Source organism: Callithrix jacchus, chromosome 2 (genome assembly GCF_049354715.1).
Source record: "Callithrix jacchus isolate 240 chromosome 2, calJac240_pri, whole genome shotgun sequence".
Lineage (NCBI taxonomy): Eukaryota > Metazoa > Chordata > Mammalia > Primates > Cebidae > Callithrix > Callithrix jacchus.
This window is the reverse complement of record NC_133503.1, coordinates 113,326,554-113,347,256: the sequence shown is the minus strand read 5'-3', so window position 1 is coordinate 113,347,256 and position 20,703 is coordinate 113,326,554. Positions and strand designations below refer to the sequence as shown.

The 20,703-nt window shown below is 35.7% G+C and overlaps 1 long non-coding RNA gene and 1 pseudogene across 2 annotated transcripts in view; one reads left to right on the top strand and one right to left on the bottom strand.

Moving 5' to 3' along the window:
* Positions 1 to 20,703, top strand: part of LOC144581416 (uncharacterized) — a 138,299-nt gene that overhangs the window by 29,341 nt on the left and 88,255 nt on the right. The gene's annotated exons all lie outside the window — the stretch shown is intronic.
* On the bottom strand, positions 315 to 361 carry LOC118151966 (U6atac minor spliceosomal RNA; annotated as a pseudogene).

The window sequence follows — 20,703 nt, the reverse complement described above, 5'->3', positions numbered from 1 at the left end:
GTAACTTACTTGTATATTCAGAGCCTGCTCAGGGCCTGTTAATCTATATACTACTTCCATAGAATGATAGAGTGATGCTGTGCTTGCCCAATTTTATGGCTTGGTGGGTCAGATCACACTTAGTTTATGATGGGCGGCTCATGTAACATAGTAACTTGGTGGCCCATGGTCAAGTGTTCAGTCTCTACTAAGGTTGAGAGCTATGTCTCAGAAGGAGAGTAATTATTTGGAGATGATGCAGGGCCTTGCTCTCAAATCCCTCTTATCATATCTCTGGAACTTTAATTTCCCACTCACCTATGTCAGCTCCTTAGTATCCTTGTCAAGGGGAGTGCTAACCTTCTCTCCTTTCATACAACACAGCTCCTTAGTATCATCTTTTACAGTTTTCCCTCCTTGCCCCAGCGTTCACCTACAGGGGCCTGCCAAAGTCTCGTAATAGCATAGCATCCCTATCTGCCACTGATCAAATTGTTTCCAAGAAAGTAAAATCCATCCCAGGACATAGCTTAAAAAGATTTGTATCTCAAAATAATAAAAGCTATTTATGACAAACCAACAGCCAATATCATACTGAATGGGCAAAAACTGGATGCATTCCCTTTGAAAGCTAGTATTAGACAAGGATGCCCTCTCTCACCACTCCTATTCAATGTAGTACTGGAAGTTCTAGCTGCAGCAACCAGGCAAGAAAAAGATATAAAAGTATTCAAATAGGAAAGGAGGAAGTCAAATTGTCTCTATTTGCAGATGATATGATTGTATACCTAGAAGACCCCATCGTCTCAGCCCAAAATCTCCTGAAACTGATAAGCAACTTCAGCAAAGTCTCAGGATACAAATTCAATGTGCAAAAATCACAAGCATTCCTATACACCAATAGCAGACTTCAAGAGAGCCAAATCAAGAACGAACTGCCATTTGCAATTGCTACAAAGAGAATAAAATACCTAGGAATACAACTAACAAGGAACATGAAGGACCTCTTCAAGGAGAACTACAAACCACTGCTCAACGAATTAAGAGAGGACACAAACAGATGGAGAAACATTCTATGTTCATGGTTAGAAAGAATCAATATCGTGAAAATGGCCATACTGCCCAAAGTAATTTACAGATTCAACGCTATCCCCATCAAGCTACCAATGACCTTCACAGAAATGGAAAAAACCACCTTAAGCTTCATATGGAACCAAAAGAGAGATCCCACATAGCCAAGTAAATTCTAAGCAAAAAGAACACAGCGGGAGGCATCACACTACTGGACTTCAAACTATACTACAAGGCTACAGTAATCAAAACAGCATAATACTGGTACCAAAACAGAGATATAAACCAATGGAACAGAACAGAGGCATTGGAGGCAACACAACATATCTACAACCACTGGATCTTTGACACACCTGACAAAAATAAGCAATGGGGAAACAATTCCCTGTTTAATAAATGGTGTTGGGAAAACTGGCTAGCCATGTGCAGAAAGCAGAAAATGGACCCCTTCCTGAAACCTTACACCAAAATTAACTCCAGATGGATTAAAGACTTAAACATAAGACCTAACACCATAACAACCCTAGAAGAAAATCTAGGCAAAACCATTCAGGACATAGGCGTAGGCAAGGACTTCATGACCAAAACACCAAAAGCATTGACAACAAAAGCCAAAATAGACAAATGGGACCTAATCAAACTCCACAGCTTCTGCACGGCAAAAGAAACAGTCATTAGAGTGAATCGGCAACCAACAGAATGGGAAAAAATTTTTGCAGTTTACCCATCTGACAAAGGGCTGATATTCAGAATTTACAAAGAACTAAAACAGATTTACAAGAAAAAAAAAATAAACAAGCCTATTCAAAAGTGGGTGAAGGATATGAACAGACACTTTACAAAAGAAGACATACATGAGGCCAACAAACATATGAAAAAATGCTCTTCATTACCTGTCGTTAGAGAAATGCGAATCAAAACTACATTGAGATATCATCTCACACCAGTTAGAATGGCGATCATTAAAAAATCTGGAAACAACAGATGCTGTAGAGGATGTGGAGAAATAGGAACACTTTTACACTGTTGGTGGGAGTGTAAATTAGTTCAACCATTGTGAAAGACAGTGTGGTGATTCCTCAAGGACCTAGAAATAGAAATTCCATTTGACCCAGCAATCCCATTACTGGGTATATATCCAAAGGATTATAAATCGTTCTACTATAAGGACACATGCACACGAATGTTCACTGCAGCACTGTTTACAATAGCAAAGACCTGGAACCAACCCAAATGCCCATCGATGAGAGACTGGACAGGGAAAATGTGGCACATATACACCATGGAATATTATGCAGCCATAAAAAAATGATGAGTTCATGTCCTTTGTAGAAACATGGATGAGCCTGGAAACCATCATTCTCAGCAAACTGACACAAGAACAGAAAATCAAGCACCACATGTTCTCACTCATAGGTGGGTGTTGAACAATGAGAACACATGGACACAGGGAGGGGACCACGACACACTGGGGTCTGTTGGGGGAAAATAGGAGAGGGACAGTTGGGGGTAGGGAGTTGGGGAGAGATAGCATGGGGAGAAATGCTAGATATAGGTGAAGGGGAGGAAGGCAGCAAATCACACTGCCATGTGTGTACCTATGCAACAATCTTGCATGTTCTTCACATGTACCGCAAAACCTAAAATGCCATAAAAAAAAGAAATTCCACTTTAAATTTGAACTTATATTGACTAGCCAAGGTTCTTTTGAAAATCAAATCAGTAAAATGGTATATGTTATGTTTAAAAAAAAAGAAGATTTATAGACATATGAAAATATCTAGCACTCAACAAGATAAAATTCAGTCTGATATCCAACTAAAGCTTATAAGGCATCTTGAAGGGGTAGAGAGTAGAGTAGATACCAGAAAGGTGTATGTATGAGAGAGGGAATGAAGAGAGGTTATTTAATGGGTGCAAACATACACTTAGATGGAAGCTATAAGTTATAATGTTCAATAGCAGAATAGGGTGACTATCGTTAGCAATGCATTGTGTATTTCAAAATAGCTAGATGAGAGGACTTGAAATGTTTCCAACACAAAGAAGTGATGAGTACTTGAGGTGATGGCTATTCTAAATACCCTGACTTGATTTTTACACATTCTATGGATGTAGCAAAATATCACATGCACCAAATAAATATGTGCAAACATTATATATCAATTTTAAAAAAGATCACAAGACATGCAAAGCAGCAGGAAAAAAAAGACCTAAAAGGAAGTCAGTTAAAACCAATCCAAAACTGATATAGATGTTATAACTACCAGACAAGGACATTAAAATTAAAACCATGATTATAACTGTGTTTTATATATTCAAAAAGTTAAGTAGATGAAAGGTACAGAAAATACCTGAATGGAACTTCTCAGAGATGAAAGAGACAATGTCTGAGATGAAAAATACAATTAATAGTGTACTAGTCAGGGTACTTCATCAATAGCATCTACACACACATATACACAAATGTATGTTTGTGATATGTGTGTATATATGGGATGCATAGATGTGATGTACATTTATGTATATATGTATATGTGTGTGTGCATGTATGTATACCAGTTCCATAAAATAAATCTCTCCCCCCATGTGTGTATATACACACATATAGATGAAAGGCATACACAAACACATAGAGAGAGGGAAGGAGATATTTATTTTAAGGAATTGCTTCATGCAATTGTGGGGATTGGCAAGTCTGAAATTTGCAGGGCAGACCCATGGGGGGCTGGGAATTCTAGCAGGAGTTAGTATACTCAGTATGCTCATTTTTGTACTCAGTCTTGAGTGCACCAGTAGATGGAATTCCTTTCTCCATGGAGGACCTCAGTCTTTTCTCTTAGTGCTTTCAGCTGATTGGATGAGGCCCACCCATGTTATGGAATATAATCTGCTTTATTGTACTCAATGTCTGCTGATTTAAATGTTAGAACACCTAAAAATTACCTTCACAGAAGCATTCATGGTGCTGTCTGACCAAGTAGTTGGGCATCAGAGCCTAAAGTTGACACATAAAATGACCTATCACAGATAAGATTAACAATGGGTTAGGCATTTCAGAAGAAAAGGTTAGTGAACTTGAAGCCATCTCAATTGAAATAATTAAAACAGAAACACAGAGAAAAGAGAATTTTAAAAAAAGCAGCACATCAGTGACTGTAGTAAAAACTAATATATCTAATATATCTGTAATTAAAATTCAATGGACATTTACAATCTCTATTTACTTACCTTTAGCAGCATTTGGCACTGCTGACTACTTCCCTGTTTTCAAAATACTTCGTTTTCTTGGTAACACATTGTATTGGTTTTTCTTGGTTGCTTATTCTTTCTTTTTCTCTTTCTTCTGCCCATCCTTAAATGTACTTTCTTAGACTTCTTTCTCTTCCAACTCTGCACACTCTTCTGGGTGACCCTACTCACTCCAATGACCTCAGTTACCATCTCCATGCTTACTCAAAATAGTTTCTAGTTTTCTTCCATCCAGAACTCTCATGAATATTTTACTCCAATGCTGGGTTGCCTGATGGATCTTTCCTTTTGATGTTTCTTAGGCGTTAAAAATGCAACACAATCATAATGGAGTTCTAGCCTCTTTCCTTAACTCCCAACCTGCTCCACTCCTCCACTTCCTGTTTGGCTGAAGGCATTCACTCCTCTTGCCAAATCAGACATCTGGGGATCATCTTTGACTTCTTTGACTTTACTTTCCATCAATCACAAAGCCTTGCTAATTCAACCTCCTAAACGTTTCTAGAATGTACATATTCCTTTATCTTCACTGTCATGAACTTAGGCTAGACAGCTGTCGTCTCTCTTGGTTTATGGAAAAATATTCTAATTGATTTTCTGTCTCTAGGTTTCCCAGTTCCAATCAATTTGCTATATTGTAAGATGAAAATCTGACCATGCTATTCTTCTCCTTAAAATGCTTTAGTGCTTCTCACTTTACTCAGGCCAAAGTCCAAACTTCTTAGCATTAATTGCAAGCAACTGTCCAATCTCCCATTCATTTTTCATTAACCCTTTGCAACCCTATACTGTAAGTTACAGTCATATAGAACTTAATATATAGTTATTGGATTGCATTGAAGTACATGGACAGGCTTCTGGGTCTACCTAAAACTATTTCAAAATGACTTATGCCTATGCATTCTTGTTTCATCAGATTCTCCAAAGAAGTTTAAGAATCTGGCTCATAGAGGCTGATTTGGTATGGCCCGGGGTCACTCCATGCTCCAGTTTCTTTATATATTCAAAATCTTTTTTTTTTTTGCATCCTTTTGACTCATGGAGAATAAGGGAGTGGCCACGATTGAGCCACTAGAGCCACTGCAGGCTGATGAAGCTCTGATGGGGAAACTCCTTCAAAAGAAAATTAAGTTCTTCATTATCTTTCTTGAGGATGATTGCAATAGTTAAGTATTTCTGCTTTCTGTCTCCTTCAGTCTATCCTGCAGTCTGTTGGCAAAGTCACTAAAAAAGTGCAGGTCTGATCATGTAATTCTTTGGCTGAAACTCTTTAATGGCTCCCGTTAAGGATGAAGTTCAAGCTAGTTTTCACTGTGGCTGAGTCACTCTGGTCTGATTCCTGCCTGCTTCTCCATCCAGAGCTCTCACTATGTTCTTATTCCTTGCTTTAGCCACTCCAGCTGCCTATACTTTCCCTAAAAGGCAAGGGTGCTGTTTTTGGTCTTTATTCATTCCATTTGTTTGAAGCATTACTGAAGTGACCATTTATTTCTCTATGGTTGTTACTACTTCTATTATAGAGTTTGAAGGACTTGGGTGCCTGACACATAGAAAATATTTTCCTTACACCATATACAAAAATTAACTCAAGATAAAGACTTAAATGTAAAACCCAAAACTGTAAAAACCATGGAAGAAAATCTAGGCAATACCACACAGGGCATAGGCATGGGCAAAGATTTTATGATGAAAACACCAAAAACAAAAGCAATGAAAGCAAAAATTGACAAATGTGATCTAATTAAATGAAAAATGACAAAAGGAAGATTGTAAAGGGTAAGGAATAAAAAGTAAAAAATCAAAGCAATAGAATATAGATTATTCTTTTAAAAGACTTTCAGGTAATGAAAAATGAGAAACATAAGGTATATACAGTAACAGGATTGCTGGGTCAAATGGTATTTCTGCCTCTGGGTCCTTCAGGAGCCACCAAATTTTCTTCCACAATGGTTAAGCTAATTTACATTCTCACATCCCACCAACAATATAAAAATTTTCCTTTTTCTCCTCAACCTTGCCAGCATCTGTTGTTTTTGACTTTTTAATAACAGTCATTCTGACTGGTGTCAAACAACATCTCATCATAGTTTTGATTTGTATTTCTCTAATGATCAGTGATGTTGAGCTTTTTTCACATGCTTGATGGCTGCATGTATGTTTCCTTTTGAGAAGTGCCTGTTCATGTCCTTTGCCCACTTTTTAATGGGAGTTGTTTTGTTTTGTTTTGTTGTAAATTTGTTTAAGTTCCTTGTAGACTCTGGATATTAGACCTATGTCAGATGGATAGATTGTAAAATTTTCTCTCATGCTGTAGGTTGTCTGTTGACTATGATGGTAGTTTAATTTGCTGTGCCAAAGCTTTTTAGTTTGTAACCAAACTCAGCCTATGAGTTAAGTATAAATTACAACTTATATGGGTGCAATTCTTTGAGTAAAATTACTTTAGGGAAAGCATCCAATTTATGAAATATGTAGAGAAAAAAGAAATTTGTTTTAGTGTGAGATAAATTATCAGATATCATTTTTTACCTCAGTGTAGCACTCTCATAAATAAATATTTGAAATTGGATATTATTTATCACCTATGCCATTTGTGTCATACAAATTTGTAAGATGTTCTTACTTTTAAATGAATTATAGTCGTCAAATTGATGACACAGAAAATTTCTGTATTCTTTAAAACAAATGGGAATTTATTACTAAACTTTTCATCCTCCCACTATTTATCATAAATGCATCCACTGAAAAAGGATATGCAGCTCCATGCATGGCAAGTTTTCTAAACAAGTCTTAGTCCTGGTCACCTAGTTCATCTAACATGTTTGTGGAATATAATCACTGAGATTTAATTCTTACTAAAGTAAGCCATTTGAGGTTTTAGTTTTTAGGTCTTGAACCATTTGATCTTCCTTATCTCTTGTATCAGATCATTCCCCAACTAACCACTAGAAGTGGAGTTCTAATTAATACTGGACAGATTGAAATAATAACCTTATTTTACACAGAGTACTTCCTTTAACTGTTAATAGCTTCATGTTGGTTTTTCATATCTTATTTATTACCACAACAACCAAATTCTTGCCTTAATATTGACTACAATTCATTTATCTTTTCCAAACTTTAGTTTTTATGAATTTTCCAGATAGTTTTATATTTTTTTTCTTTAAGTTCTGGGGTACATGTGCAGATCTTGCAAGTTTGTTGCATAGGTATATATATATATGTCATGGTGGTTTGCTGCATCCATCCCCCCGTCACCTACATTAGGTATTTCTCCTAATGTTATCCCTCCCCAATCTCCCCACCCACTGCTATCCCTCCCCTCCAACAGGCCCCGGTGTGTGATATTCCCCTCCCTGTGTCCACGTGTACTCATTGTTCAACACCCACTTATAAGTGGGAACATTTGAAACTTCTTTGTTTTAAAATATTTATAGTTTCTGTACCTTGTATCATCTTTGGCTTTAGCTAGGACTGCATTAAAATGGTAAATTTAGAGGAGGGTTAAGATCTTTTATTCTTCACATTGCTTTAATTTCATCCAATTTTTGTGTTTTTTAAGATGCTTGCTATTTCTACACTAGTTAAAGTAAAATATGTATGTCAAATCAATGGAGAATCTGGCATTAACTAAGTGTGCAGAGTGAATTAATTGCAATATTAGCTTAAATATTAATTAAAATCCCACACAAACGTCCTTAATAAAATGGATGACTATTCTGTGAATTGTCTGAGACTGCTTTATTTTAAAAAGATAGAAATTTTAGAACAAGTAATCTCATTTTGTAGATTAAGAGAATGCCTCTGCCTGGTTGTTTCACAGGGTTTCTGAAATTCTTTAAACCCTTTAAAGAAATGCAGCAATGAAATGAAATGGGCTTACTATTAATATTGTAGAAAGAAACCTGCATGTAAGTCTTATGACTGTTTATGAGGAAACTTTTTTGAAAAAAGGATATTAATAAATAGATGAGGAGATGAGAGACATGAGAATTTTGGCAGCCTTTTCTCCTAACCTTAAGATTACATTATTATCAATGATATCTTAGTTTTCAAAGTATTTCAATTATCACACTTTTTAGTGCAGAATTGTAACAATAATTGTACCTGAAGTGGAAGTAAAACCTCACCTAATTTACCCAGCTCCAGCTGGACCCCATTTTTCTGATAAATGTATAGTTTTGAAAAGATTTCTTTTATATAGTCTTACAATGGAGCTTTGTATACATGCTTGGTAAAAATATAAGTTTTATACGTCTAACTTAATGAAGAAAATTATTTAGCAAGGCCCCTTAAGCTTCTATTTCTAAAGTGTATTATGTTGTTGTTACTTAATTTTTAAAATTTGGGTAAATTTATGGGGTGCCAGTGTAATTTTGTTACATGCATAGATTATGCAGTGGTCAGGGCTCTCAGATATGTATCCACCAAATTTTATTCATTATACTCATTAAGTAATTTCTCATCATTCACCCCTCCCACCCCACCACCTGGCTGAGTCTGCATTGTCTATCATTCCACCCTCTAAGTCTATGTGCTCATGGTTTTTTAGCACCCACTTATGAGTGACAACATGTGATACTTAACTTTCTGTCTGACTTGTTTCACTTAAGATAATGAGCTTCAGTTTTATCCATGTTGCTAATAAAAACATGATTTCATTCTTTTCTATGACTGAATAATATTCCATTGTGTATGTGTACTACATTTTCTTTACCCAGTTCTTCACTGACACTTAGGTTGATTCTACAACTTTGCTATTGTGAATAATTCTGTGATAACATGTAAGTGCAGGTATCTTTTTGATAAATTGATACTAAGTAGTGGTAAACACAAACTTCAGTTTGTGACTTTCATTTCCCCAATATATGTTCTTGGTACATTAATCAAAAATGAGTTTATGTGTCTGTTTTTATGCCAGCACCATGATGTTTTGAATATTATAGCTCTGTAGTATAATATAATATCAGGTGATGTAGTGCTTCCAGCTTTCTTCTTTTTGCTCAAGATAGCTTTGGCTATTCCTGGTAATTTGTGGTTCCAGATAAATTTTAGAATTGTTTTTCTATTTCTGTGAATAATATATTCATTTTGATAGCTATTAAATGGAATTTGGAGATTACTTTGAGTAGTATAGATATTTTTGTAATACTGATTCTTCCAATTCATGAACATAAAATATCTTTTCATTTTTTTTGTGTCCTCTTCAATTTCTTTAATCAGTTCTTTATGATTTTCATTGTAGAGATCTTTATTGGTCAAGTTAATTCCTAGGCATTTTATTGTAATTGTAGATATTGTAAATGGGTCTAGTTTCTTCATTTCTTTTTCAGATTGGTCATTGTTGGCATTTAGTAATATTTGTGTATGTTGGTTTTGTATCCTGCAACTTTACTGAGTTTATTTATCAGTTCTAATGGCTTTTTTTTTTTGATGGGTTGTCCCAAATATAAGATCTTATTATCTGTGGATAAAGATAAGTTGACTTCTTCCTTTCCAATTCGTATGTCCTTCCCTCCCTTCCTCCCTCCCTCCCTCCCTCCCTCCCTCCCTTCCTTCCTTCCTTCCTTCCTACCTTCCTTCCTTCCTTTCCTTCTGTTTAATTGCTCTAGCTAGGATTTTAGTACTATGTTGAATAAAAATGGTGAAAGTAAGCATCTTTATCTTGTTTTAGATTTTAGAGAAGGCTTTCAGTTTTTCCATTTTGTATGATACTAGCTGTGGGTTTGTAATATATGGGTTTTATCATGTTGAAGTATGTTCCATCTACCCAGTTTTTGAAACTATCTACCATAAAGTGATGTGGATTTTTTTTTTTTTTTTTGAGACGGAGTTTTGCTCTTGTTACCCAGGCTGGAGTGTAATGGGTGATCTCGGCTCACCGCAACCTCTGCCTCCTGGGTTCAGGCAATTCTCCTGCCTCAGCCTCCTGAGTAGCCAGGATTACAGGCACGCGCCACCATGCCCAGCTAATTTTTTGTATTTTTAGTAGAGATGGGGTTTCGCCATGTTGACCAGAATGGTCTTGATCTCTTGACCTCGTGATCCACCTGCCTTGGCCTCCCAAAGTGCTGGGATTATAGGAGTGAGCCACCGCGCCCGGCGATGTGGATTTTTTTAATGCAAATGGATGCCTTGTTAAAATGTTTCTCTTGTCTCTTTCTTTGATAGAGATAGAGTTTTGCTATGTTGCCTAAGCTGGTCTCAAATTCCTGGTCTCAAAGGATCCTCCTGTTCAGTGTCCCAATGTGTTGGGAATACAGGCATGAACCACTGTGCCAGGCCTGATGCTGAAGTTTATCAGTTGATTATTTTGTATCTATTAAAATGATCTTGTGATATTTGTTTTTCATTCTGTTGATGTACCACATTTTAAAATTTGCATATGTTGAACCAATTTCACATTTCTGCGATGAATTCTACTTGATCATGATAAATGATCTTTTTAATATGTTGTTGAAATTGGTTTACTAGTATTTTATTAGGAATTTTTTGCATTTTGTTAATCAGGAATACTGACTTGTAGGTTTTTTTGTTGTTGTTATTGCAGATTTGTCTGGTTTTGGTATTAGTGTAATGTTGGCCTTGTAGAATGAGTTTGAAAGTATTCCCTCCTCCTCAGTTTTTTGAAGTAGTTTGAGTACAATTGGTATTATTTCTTCTAAATGTTTGGTAGAATTTAGTAGTGAAGTCATTGGGTCCTGGGCTTGTCTTTAATAAGAGACTTTTTATTACTGTTCTGCCTCTTTACTTTTTACTGGTCTATTCAGGTTTTGGATTTCTTTGTGGTTAAAGCTTTGCAAGTTGTAATGTGTCTAGGGATTTATCTATTTCTACTAGTTTTTCTAATTTATTGGCATATAGTTGTTCATAATAGTTTTTAGTGATTCTTTGGATTTCTGTGATATCAGTTGTAATATCTCCTTTTTATCTCTGGTTTCATTTATTGAGTCTTTTCTCCTTTTTCTTAGTTAACATGGCTATTTTATCTATCTTTTTACAAAAGATTTTGTTTCATTGACATTTATATTTTTTCAGTCTAAATTTTATTAATTTTGTTCTGATCTTTATTTATTTTCTTCTACTGATTTTGGATTTACATTGCTTTTATTTTTCTAGTTCTTTAAGATACATTGTTACATTGTTTATTTGAAGTTTATCTAATTTTTTGGTATATGTTTATTGCTTTAAAGTTCCCTCTTATTACTGCTTTTGCTGCATCCCATGCATTTTGGTACATGTATTTCCATTTTTATTTGTTTTGAAAACTTATAAAATTTCTTTCTCAGTTCCTTCACTGACAGAAAGAGTACAGAAAGGAAGAAAGAAAAGTACTTAGTGTGTAAAAGTAATTTTTTCTGATACTATGTTTTAATTTCTTGTTTTAAAAATATCTGTGTATTTTTTTATTACAGATTTTTTTGTGGTTACCATGAGGTTTGCAAATAACATTTTATAACTAAATATTTTAAACTGATGACAAGTTAAATCTGATTACGAAGAAGTAAAATAAGTAAGCAAAGAGAATACTAAAAAACTCTACACTTTAACTCCATCCTCCTGCTTTTTGACTTTTTGTAATCTCAATTTATGTCTTTTTATATTGCCAATCTCTTGAAAAGATGTTGTAGTTATTAATTTTTGTTAGGTTTGTCTTTTAGTTTTCCTACTAAAGATCTGAGTATTTTACATACTGCAATTAGTTTTAAAATATTTTATATTTGTCCATGTACTTATCATTATCAGTGATTTAGTTTTATACCTTCAGAGGATTTCTTGTTCATTTACATCTTTTTCTTTCAGATTGAAGAACTCACTTGAGTATTTCTTGTGAGACAGATCTGGTATTTGACAAGATCTCTCAGCTTTTGTTTTCTGTGAAAGTATTTCTCCTTTATATTTGAAGGATAATTTTGCTGGACATAATATTCTAGGTTGAGTTTGTTTTCCTTTGGCACTTTGAATATGTCATTTCACTCTGTTGTAGCTGGTAAGGCTTCTGCTGAGAAGTCTGCTGTCAGACATATCAGAGCTCCTTCATATGTTGTTTGCTTCTTTTCTCTTGCTGCTTTTAGGATTCTTTCTTTATACTTGCCCTTTGAGAGTCTATTATATACTTTGAGATCATCTTCTTTGGATTGAATCTTATTTGGGTTAAATCATATCAAGAAGGTCAAGAACTATGGCCTTCTTGTACCTGAATATTCATATCTTTCTCTGTGTTTGAAAAGTTCCCTGTTATTATTTCTTTGAATAAACTTTCTAACCTGATTCATATTCATTGATATTCTCTCTCTCTCTCCCTCTCCCTCCTCCCCCGCCCTTCCTCCTTAAGGCCAACAATTCTTAGATTTGACCCTCTGAGGCAGTTTTCTAGATCTTGTAGGTATGCTTTATTCTTTTTTTATTCTCTTTTCTGTCTTCTCCTCTGACTGTATTTTCATATAGCCTACATTCAGGTTTACTAATTCTTTCTTCTACTTAATCAATTCTGCTTGCTAAAGACTTTGCATTTATTTTACAGTTTGTCAATTTAATTTTTAAGCTTCAAAATTTCTGCTTGATATTTTAAAATATTAGTTACTCTCTTTGTTAAGCGTCTCTGGTAGAATTCTGAATTCCTTGTCTGTATTATCTTGGAGTTTGTTTAGCTTCTTCAAGACAGCTATTTTGAATTCTCTGTCTGAAAGTTCACATACCTCTGTCATTCTAAGATTGGCCATTAATTTATTATTTAGTCTGTTTGGTGAGGTCATGTTTTCTTGGATGCTCTTGATGTTTGTGGATATTAATTGATGTCTAGGCATTGAAGAGCTAGGTATTTGTTCCAATCTTTGTAGTTTGGACTTGTTTGTATCCATCCATATTAGGAAGGCTTTCCAAGTATTCAAAGGGAATTGAGTGTTGTGATCTAAGATTTTGGTCAGTGCAGCCATATCTACATTAGGGGGCACCCCAAACCCAGTAATGCTGTGACTCTACAAGAGTCACAGAGGTACCTTTGTGACAAGAGTCACAGAGACTCCTAGTGGTACTGCTTTGGTGGTTTGGGTAACATCTGGAGAATTCCCTATTCTCTTCTCTTACTTTCCCCGAAACAAATGGAGTCTGTGCTGAACTGCCTGGAGTTTGGGAAGGGGTGTCACAAGCGCGCCTATGGGCATTATGACTAGAACTCTGTCGGGTCTGACCTATAACTAGCACAATACTGGGTCTTGCTCAAGGTCTGTGTTGATTATTGTCTGGCTAACATTGATGTTTATCAAGGGCCAAGGACAATTTAGTGAGCAGATGGTAAGTCTAGTCAGGCTTGTGTCTTTCCCTTCAGGTCAGCAAGTTCTCTTCTGGCCCAGGGTGGGTCTAGAAATGCTGTTGAGGAGCTAGGGCCTGGAGTCCGGGCTGGCTCTTCTTGGTGTTTATTTTACTGTGGCTAAACTGGTACCCAACTTGCAAGATGAAGTCCTCTGTAGTCTTCCCTCTCTTTTCCCCAAGCAGGAATCTCTCCCCAAGCTGCACTGCCAAGAGTTCTAGGAGGGGAAACATGAGTAATCTCTTAGCTGCCACAGCTGGTGTCACACTGGGTCACATGCACCCCAAGTCCCATTGCTTCTGAGACTAATGAAGGTAGTCCTTTTGGCCTGATGGTCACTCAATTTTATTACAGGCTCTAGGTCACATTAGTCAGCCAGTGGTGGAATCAGCTGTGATTTGGGTTCCTCCTGCTGGGGCTGAGAGTTTCCCTCTGGTCCAGGGCTGGTTTAAATGATTCCTCTGTGGATGTCAGCAAAGTTCTTTGCTCTCTATTGTGTTTTGCTATGACAGGTAGCACTGAGTTCCAATGCAAATTCCAACACTCCACTCTGCCTCCCCAAAGCATACTAATTCTCTGGACTGTGCAGCCATGAAATGGCTGAAGGGTGGTATAGGCAATACAAAACTCTCTTTCCTACCCTTCTTAATGCCTCTTTCCTTGATACTTTGTTAAAACCAGGTACAGTAATCACTCACCGTATTTTCGTTTGTTTGTTTTTTGTTTTTTATGAGGGTGCTTTCTTGTGGGAGTAGTTGTTTAGTTTGGTTTTCCTTCAGGGGGTGATCACTAGAGAGTTCTATTTGGCCATGTTGCTGTGCCTCCTTTTGTCTCTCTAACACATCAACTTTTTATTAAATGATATTTAATACTGAAGCGGCTGTGCTGTCTAGGTTATATACCTGGGGTTCATTGTTTCGTGCTGAGAAAGAATTCAGGACAAAGACACATGTAGGTGGGTTAAGGAGTGGAAAGTTTAGTAGACACAAGAAAGGAGAGAGGAGAGCAGATCCTTGTGAAAGAGAGAGAGAGACACGTCTGAAAAAACTGGGGAGGTAGTGGATTGCAGCAAATTTTATAGGCAGACCAGAGAAGGCATTGTCCAGTGTAGGTAGGGTTCACAGATTGGTTCTATCAGATATGACATTTACATAGTGAGAAGGGAAGATTGGTGTTTTGCCACACCCTAATCTTTTTATGCCAACAGCCTTTCCAGTTGATTGGCACCGTCTTGTCTACTCTTTATTGTACTCCTAACTGACAAAGAAAAGGGAAGATGAAGCTGCCATCTTGAACATGTCTAGCCCTAGTTCCTGCTGGCATTCATACCTGCAAGCTCCCAGCTTGCTTGTCTATGTCTGCAGCCTGACTTTACAGGGCACTGTTTGCTAGAAAATGATTTGGGGCTGCTTTTCATTAAACAAAAAAACAAACAAACAAAACCTTACTGAGGGCTCCCATGCCCTTGCTATTTGCCTAAGTAATTCCTTCTTAACTCCTATATCAATACTATTAGATTTAAAGTGATATTTTCATTTCAAATTTTAAATTTTAAAAAATACTGTAATTAAGAAAATATTAATTTTCATGAAACTTTAAACAAGTATGTTTATATCAAAAAGCTGGGCTAGATATTGAATACTTTGTTTATTTCCTAAATATACAATTATTGACAAAATGTAAAATTTTTAGGCTTTTGAAATGGAGAGTTTCACATAAATAAATAGGAGAGTTTTCTCAAACTATTTAGGAATTTCTCCAATCCCAGATTTTTGGTTAGGTAGACTTATGCTTAGATGCTAGTATGTTATTGTTATGTCACTGAAGAACCATAGATATCTTTTGAAAAAGTTAGAATAGCATTCAATAAGGAACCTGCTGATATATAGTACGCACATTTCTTTCAAGTGTTTTCTTCTTAATGTAATTTCTTAAGAAGAGGGTATTTATTTTGGAGAACTTTTGTCTTAGAGAGGATTAGCTGAAATCAGATGTTGAGATAGAGTTGCATGTAAATGTATTGCGAGTGCCCTTGGGAAAGAGATGTGTAAAGAAGTGAGGGATGTCAAATTGGGCAGGAGAACATGTTAGCAACTGAGACCTGATTGGATCCAATGAGGCTGAGGCTGGGGTATCCTTGAACTGTGTTGGCTCTTTAGAGTTGTTAAAAGCTGGGACAAGAGACTTGGCCTTTATATTTTAAGATTATTGGGTGAGGCCTTTGTATCAGCAGAGGGCATTCATAGCTGGACTGGGAATGGCTGGGCTTTACCCTGAAGAAAGATCAGGGTGGACTACCACAGTATCTACTGTAGTTTGTCTCCAACTGTTGCTTATTTTTTAATTGACAGAATACTTTTATGTCATGTCTTAAAACCTTGCTCCTGAGTTAACAGGCATGGACACAAAGAGCTCACAAAGACAAAAATGTGAGTTTGAGGGGTGGGAAAATATTTGTGGGAATGGATGCGGGAACAACAAAGGCATTATCATACTCACAAGAGATGTGTATTTTACACAAATGTATTTAAAACGGAGAGCTGGTCTTGAACTCCTGGGCTCAAGTGAACCTCCTGTCTCAGCCTCCTAAAGTGCTGGGATTACAGGCATGAGCCAACGCACCCAGACTGTATAAAGAATTTGAATGAACAATGTTAAAATAATTATTCTTACATGTGGTTCCTTGTGAACCTTAGTAATAGATTTCCTAGTAATTGTACCTAGAACTAGCATTTATCGGTTGTGGATGATGAATATTTATGACTTATCTAGATAATACCAACTTTCTCTCCAAAGTGGTTTTAGCAACTGACACTTCTTCAAGCAGACTTGAAGTTCCTCTTGCTTTACTTCCACACCACCACTTAATATTGAGAGATACTTAAACAGTTATGTTGTTGTTGTTGCCAATGTGATGGGCTATTTTATTTCCTGTTCTTCTGACTACTAGTGAGCATGAGCATCTTTTCTTTTACTGGTTATTTATGTTTCTTCTGATAATTGCCTGTTTATATCTTTTCCCCATTTTTCCATCGAATTGTTTATTATGCTGATTTGAGTACTTTGAATATGCTGCAAGCCAATGACTTGAATGTTGTGAAAATTTTCTCTTGGCAGGTGGGCTTGTCTTTTTCTCTTTTTATAATGTCTGTTGTGCATAGTTTGTAATTTTAATGAAGTCAAATGTATCAAGCATCTCCCTTTGTTGTCTGCCTGTTTAATATCTTGTGTAAGAAAATCTTTCCTACCTCAAGATAATAAACAGTTGACACAGGCATTTTTTTCCCCACATAGATCAGTCTATTTCACCCAGATCCATTTATAGACTAGTGAATCCTTCTACTGTTGATTTTTATATAACTTCAGCCATTTATTGAGTATATGTGAGTCTATTTCTGTACTTTCTATTTTTTTCAATTGACTCATTTTGTATCCCTGACCAAAGCAATATTGTTTTTGCAACTATAATTTTTTCAGTGAAGTCTTAGTATTTGCCTGTTCTTACGTTGCTTTAAAGAAATACCAGAGACTGGGTAATTTGTAAGGAAAAGAGGTTTAATTGGCTCATATTTCTGCAGGCTGTACAGGAGGCATGATGCTGGCATCTGCTTGGCTTCTGGGGAGGCCTCAGTTACCTCAATCATGGCAGAAATTGAAGGTGTAAGATGGGGGAATTGCCACACACTTTTAAACAACCAAATGAGAACTCACTGTTGTGATGACAGCACCAAGGAGGATTGTGTTAAATTATGAAAAACTGCCCTCATGATCCAGTCACCTCCTACTGGGCCCCACTCCAACATGGAGGATTAAAATAGAACATGACATTTGGGTGTGGACACAGATATAAACTGTATCAGTCTTGATTTCTTGAAGTGATACCCAACTTCTTCTTCAAACATTGTTTTGTTTATTCTCAGCACTTTTAAATCTTTCACATGAATTTTAAAGTCACCCCTCCCCTTCCAACTTGTTGTATTTTGATCGAAATTGTATTTAATGTATAGACCAATTGACATCTTTATGATACTATTTCAATCTCTGAACACGTCATATTTCTCCATTATTATGGTGTTATATTTGTTTGGTGCATTGCTAGGTACCTCACAGTTTTTGTTGCCATAGTGAATTAGATATTTCCTTTTTTCTAATATTACTGTAATTTCTACTTTTTAGCTAGAATGTAAGCTTTGAGAAGGCAGGCATTTTTGTCTCTTTTGTTCACTGCTGTATCCCTAATACCTAGAATAGGGTCTGACACATAGTAGGCTCTTAAAATGTGTTGAGTAAACTCATATTACATTTTCTAATGCATTATTTTTGCTTTCCAGTAAAAGCATTATTTCTGCTTTTCTAATAACTGTTGTACCAAACTGAAATTGCATTATAGCTATATCACTTCATCTGCTAATCCTCTTGAATTTTATGTGCATGTAGAAAATGAAAACATTTGAAGAAAAACAGAACAGCCTTAGCTCTGTTTTTATAATTCTTGAGATTAATTTCTATTTTTTTATATTATTGCATTGGCTAGGAACTTTATGCATGGGTGCTAATATGTATTCCCACTCTAAAGGGAATTTTTCCAAAAGCCTTTTAGATATACTAATAACAGTAAGTTTTTTTTAATTAATTCTGCTTTTTTTTTTTTTTTTTTTTTGAGACGGAGTTTTGCTCTTATTACCCAGGTTGGAGTGCAATGGCGCGATCTCGGCTCATCGCAACCTCCGCCTCCTGGGTTCAGGCAATTCTCCTGCCTCAGCTCCTGAGTAGCTGGGATTACAGGCACGCACCACCGTGCCTAGCTAATTTTTGTATTTTTAGTAGAGACGGGGTTTCAGCATGTTGACCAGGATGGTCTCGATCTGTTGACCTCGTGATCCACCCTCCTCGGCCTCCCAAAGTCAGCACTTATAGATTACAGGCATTAGCCATCGCGCCCGGCCCTTAATTCTGCTTTTTATGTTGAACAAATAGCTTTCTATTATTATTTTTTAAAATTTCTATAAAACAACTATTTACTTGCCTAAAATTATTTTAAAAAATCAACTGAAATGGTCATGTCATTTTTATTTCAGTTAGTATTTCAGATTATGTAACTGAATTTCTTATTTTGAACATTGCATTCTGGGTAACTTGGTAGATAAATTATCAGTGATATAAATATGAAATTAAATGATCTGTAGCTACTTGTGTCTTATATAAGTGGGATAAATGAATGTGAACCCCTAAAATTATTTTGCTTTTTGTTGTTTTGCCTAGTCTTTTTCTTTTTGTATCTCGTGTTGTCTGCTACCTTCTGCTTCTTGGGATTAGTTGTTCAAATATATCAGCTGCATCCAAGTCTTTGACTAAGACTTTGCTTTTGGAGTAACCTATACTAACAAATGCTCTATGTGTGGGTGGTTTTATTATTTAGAAAAGTTATTAATTTTATTATTTATTCATATTATTTATTAAAATTTACTTATTTAAAGTTACTCATAACTCTAATATATAGCTGTATATACTTATATTGAAACTTAAAATGCTCATGTGTAACATTATAAATTCATGTTCAGAAAGAGACAATAATGTATTTAAACAGTCCTTTAATGCTATGAAAGTTTTTGTTTAAACAAAAAATTTAATTTCTAACTTAAAAGCTCTAACCTCAGTGTATTGAAATGACTAAATAAAATGAAAATAGCGAGGGATAATTTATTATAGCACATTAACTCTGTCCTCTTGTGTATCATAAACATTTCAATTGATTTTATAGCAAATCTAGTATAAAATTCCTTTTCTTGGTTATTTTTACCCTACTTTCTGGCCATTCCTAGAAACAAAATTTTGAAATTAGTGGTTTCCATCTCTTTTGTTTCTTCTAATCTTATTTTTTCTTTTGCTTTTTAGTACCTCTAGTATCTGCTTTTATGTACTTTACTTTGATCCTACCACTTCCAGCTGCATTTTGCCATTGGGAATGCAGTTCCTACTTGGTGCCCTGCCAGACCTTCATTGGGCATGGCACATTTCTCCAGGCCACAGTTTCTGTCAGAAGTCTTCTCTGACAGCTGAACTTTGTGCAGGGTCCCAGGAACTGTATATTTTTATCTTTCAGGTCTAGGATTAAGAAAGCTTTCTATTCTTATTACTCTTAGGGTGCTTTCCCATATTTTATTAATTTAAACCCTGTCCATACCATGAAATTGTCTCTTCATTAAACTTTTCTTCAGTGGGCCCTTCTTACTGTGCTGTTTCTTGAATGATGTTGACTAATAAAAGAATAGCAAGTATTAAATTCATAGTGTGTTTATCATGGGGCAAATGTGAAATACATGATTGGTTCTGGATCCACAGGGATTCCATTATATCTGTAATGTTGTGGTTCTCAAAAATAAAAAAAGATTCATGGCAAACATAGCATATATTAAGATTATTGTTATTTGTATTTTACTGTATTTTAAAAATATTTCATCATTTTTAAAAAAGAAAAATAGAATTCTCCAGAATAGAAGACAAAAATGACAGATATGGTCTTAAGAGCAGAAGCAATTGCACACTGCATGTGAGCAGTGTTCCATCAACCTAGAAATGACATCCCAATTATAGTAGGATTCTGTTTGGAAATGGCAGGGGAAGCTCTCTGAGCTGATCTCAACTTAATGGACGAATCTGATTAATCAGAATTCTGCATTCCTTCTGTGAACTTGATGTCCATGGCATGATAAATGCCCATAACTATTAGACTTTTCTACATTGTGCCTGCTTAACTTCTCCCATTGGCTGAGTTGTTTGTTTACCAAGAGAGTCTATAGTATATTTTTCTAAACCTCTTTATGCTTGCCTCTATAATTATATGCTGTGTAAAACAAGTAAGTGTAAAAATCTGTGTTTTTATGAAGATCAGGTTGAAAACCATAACAGTATACCATTTCACACACACCAGATTGACACAAACTAAAATGTCTGGCAACATTAAATCTTGAGAATAATATGGAGCAAGAGAACCACTCCTACATTGCAGGTGGACTATGAACTGGTAAAAGCACTTTGAAAAACAGTTGTACACTGTCTGGTAAAAAAGTCGATGATGTTCAAACATACCT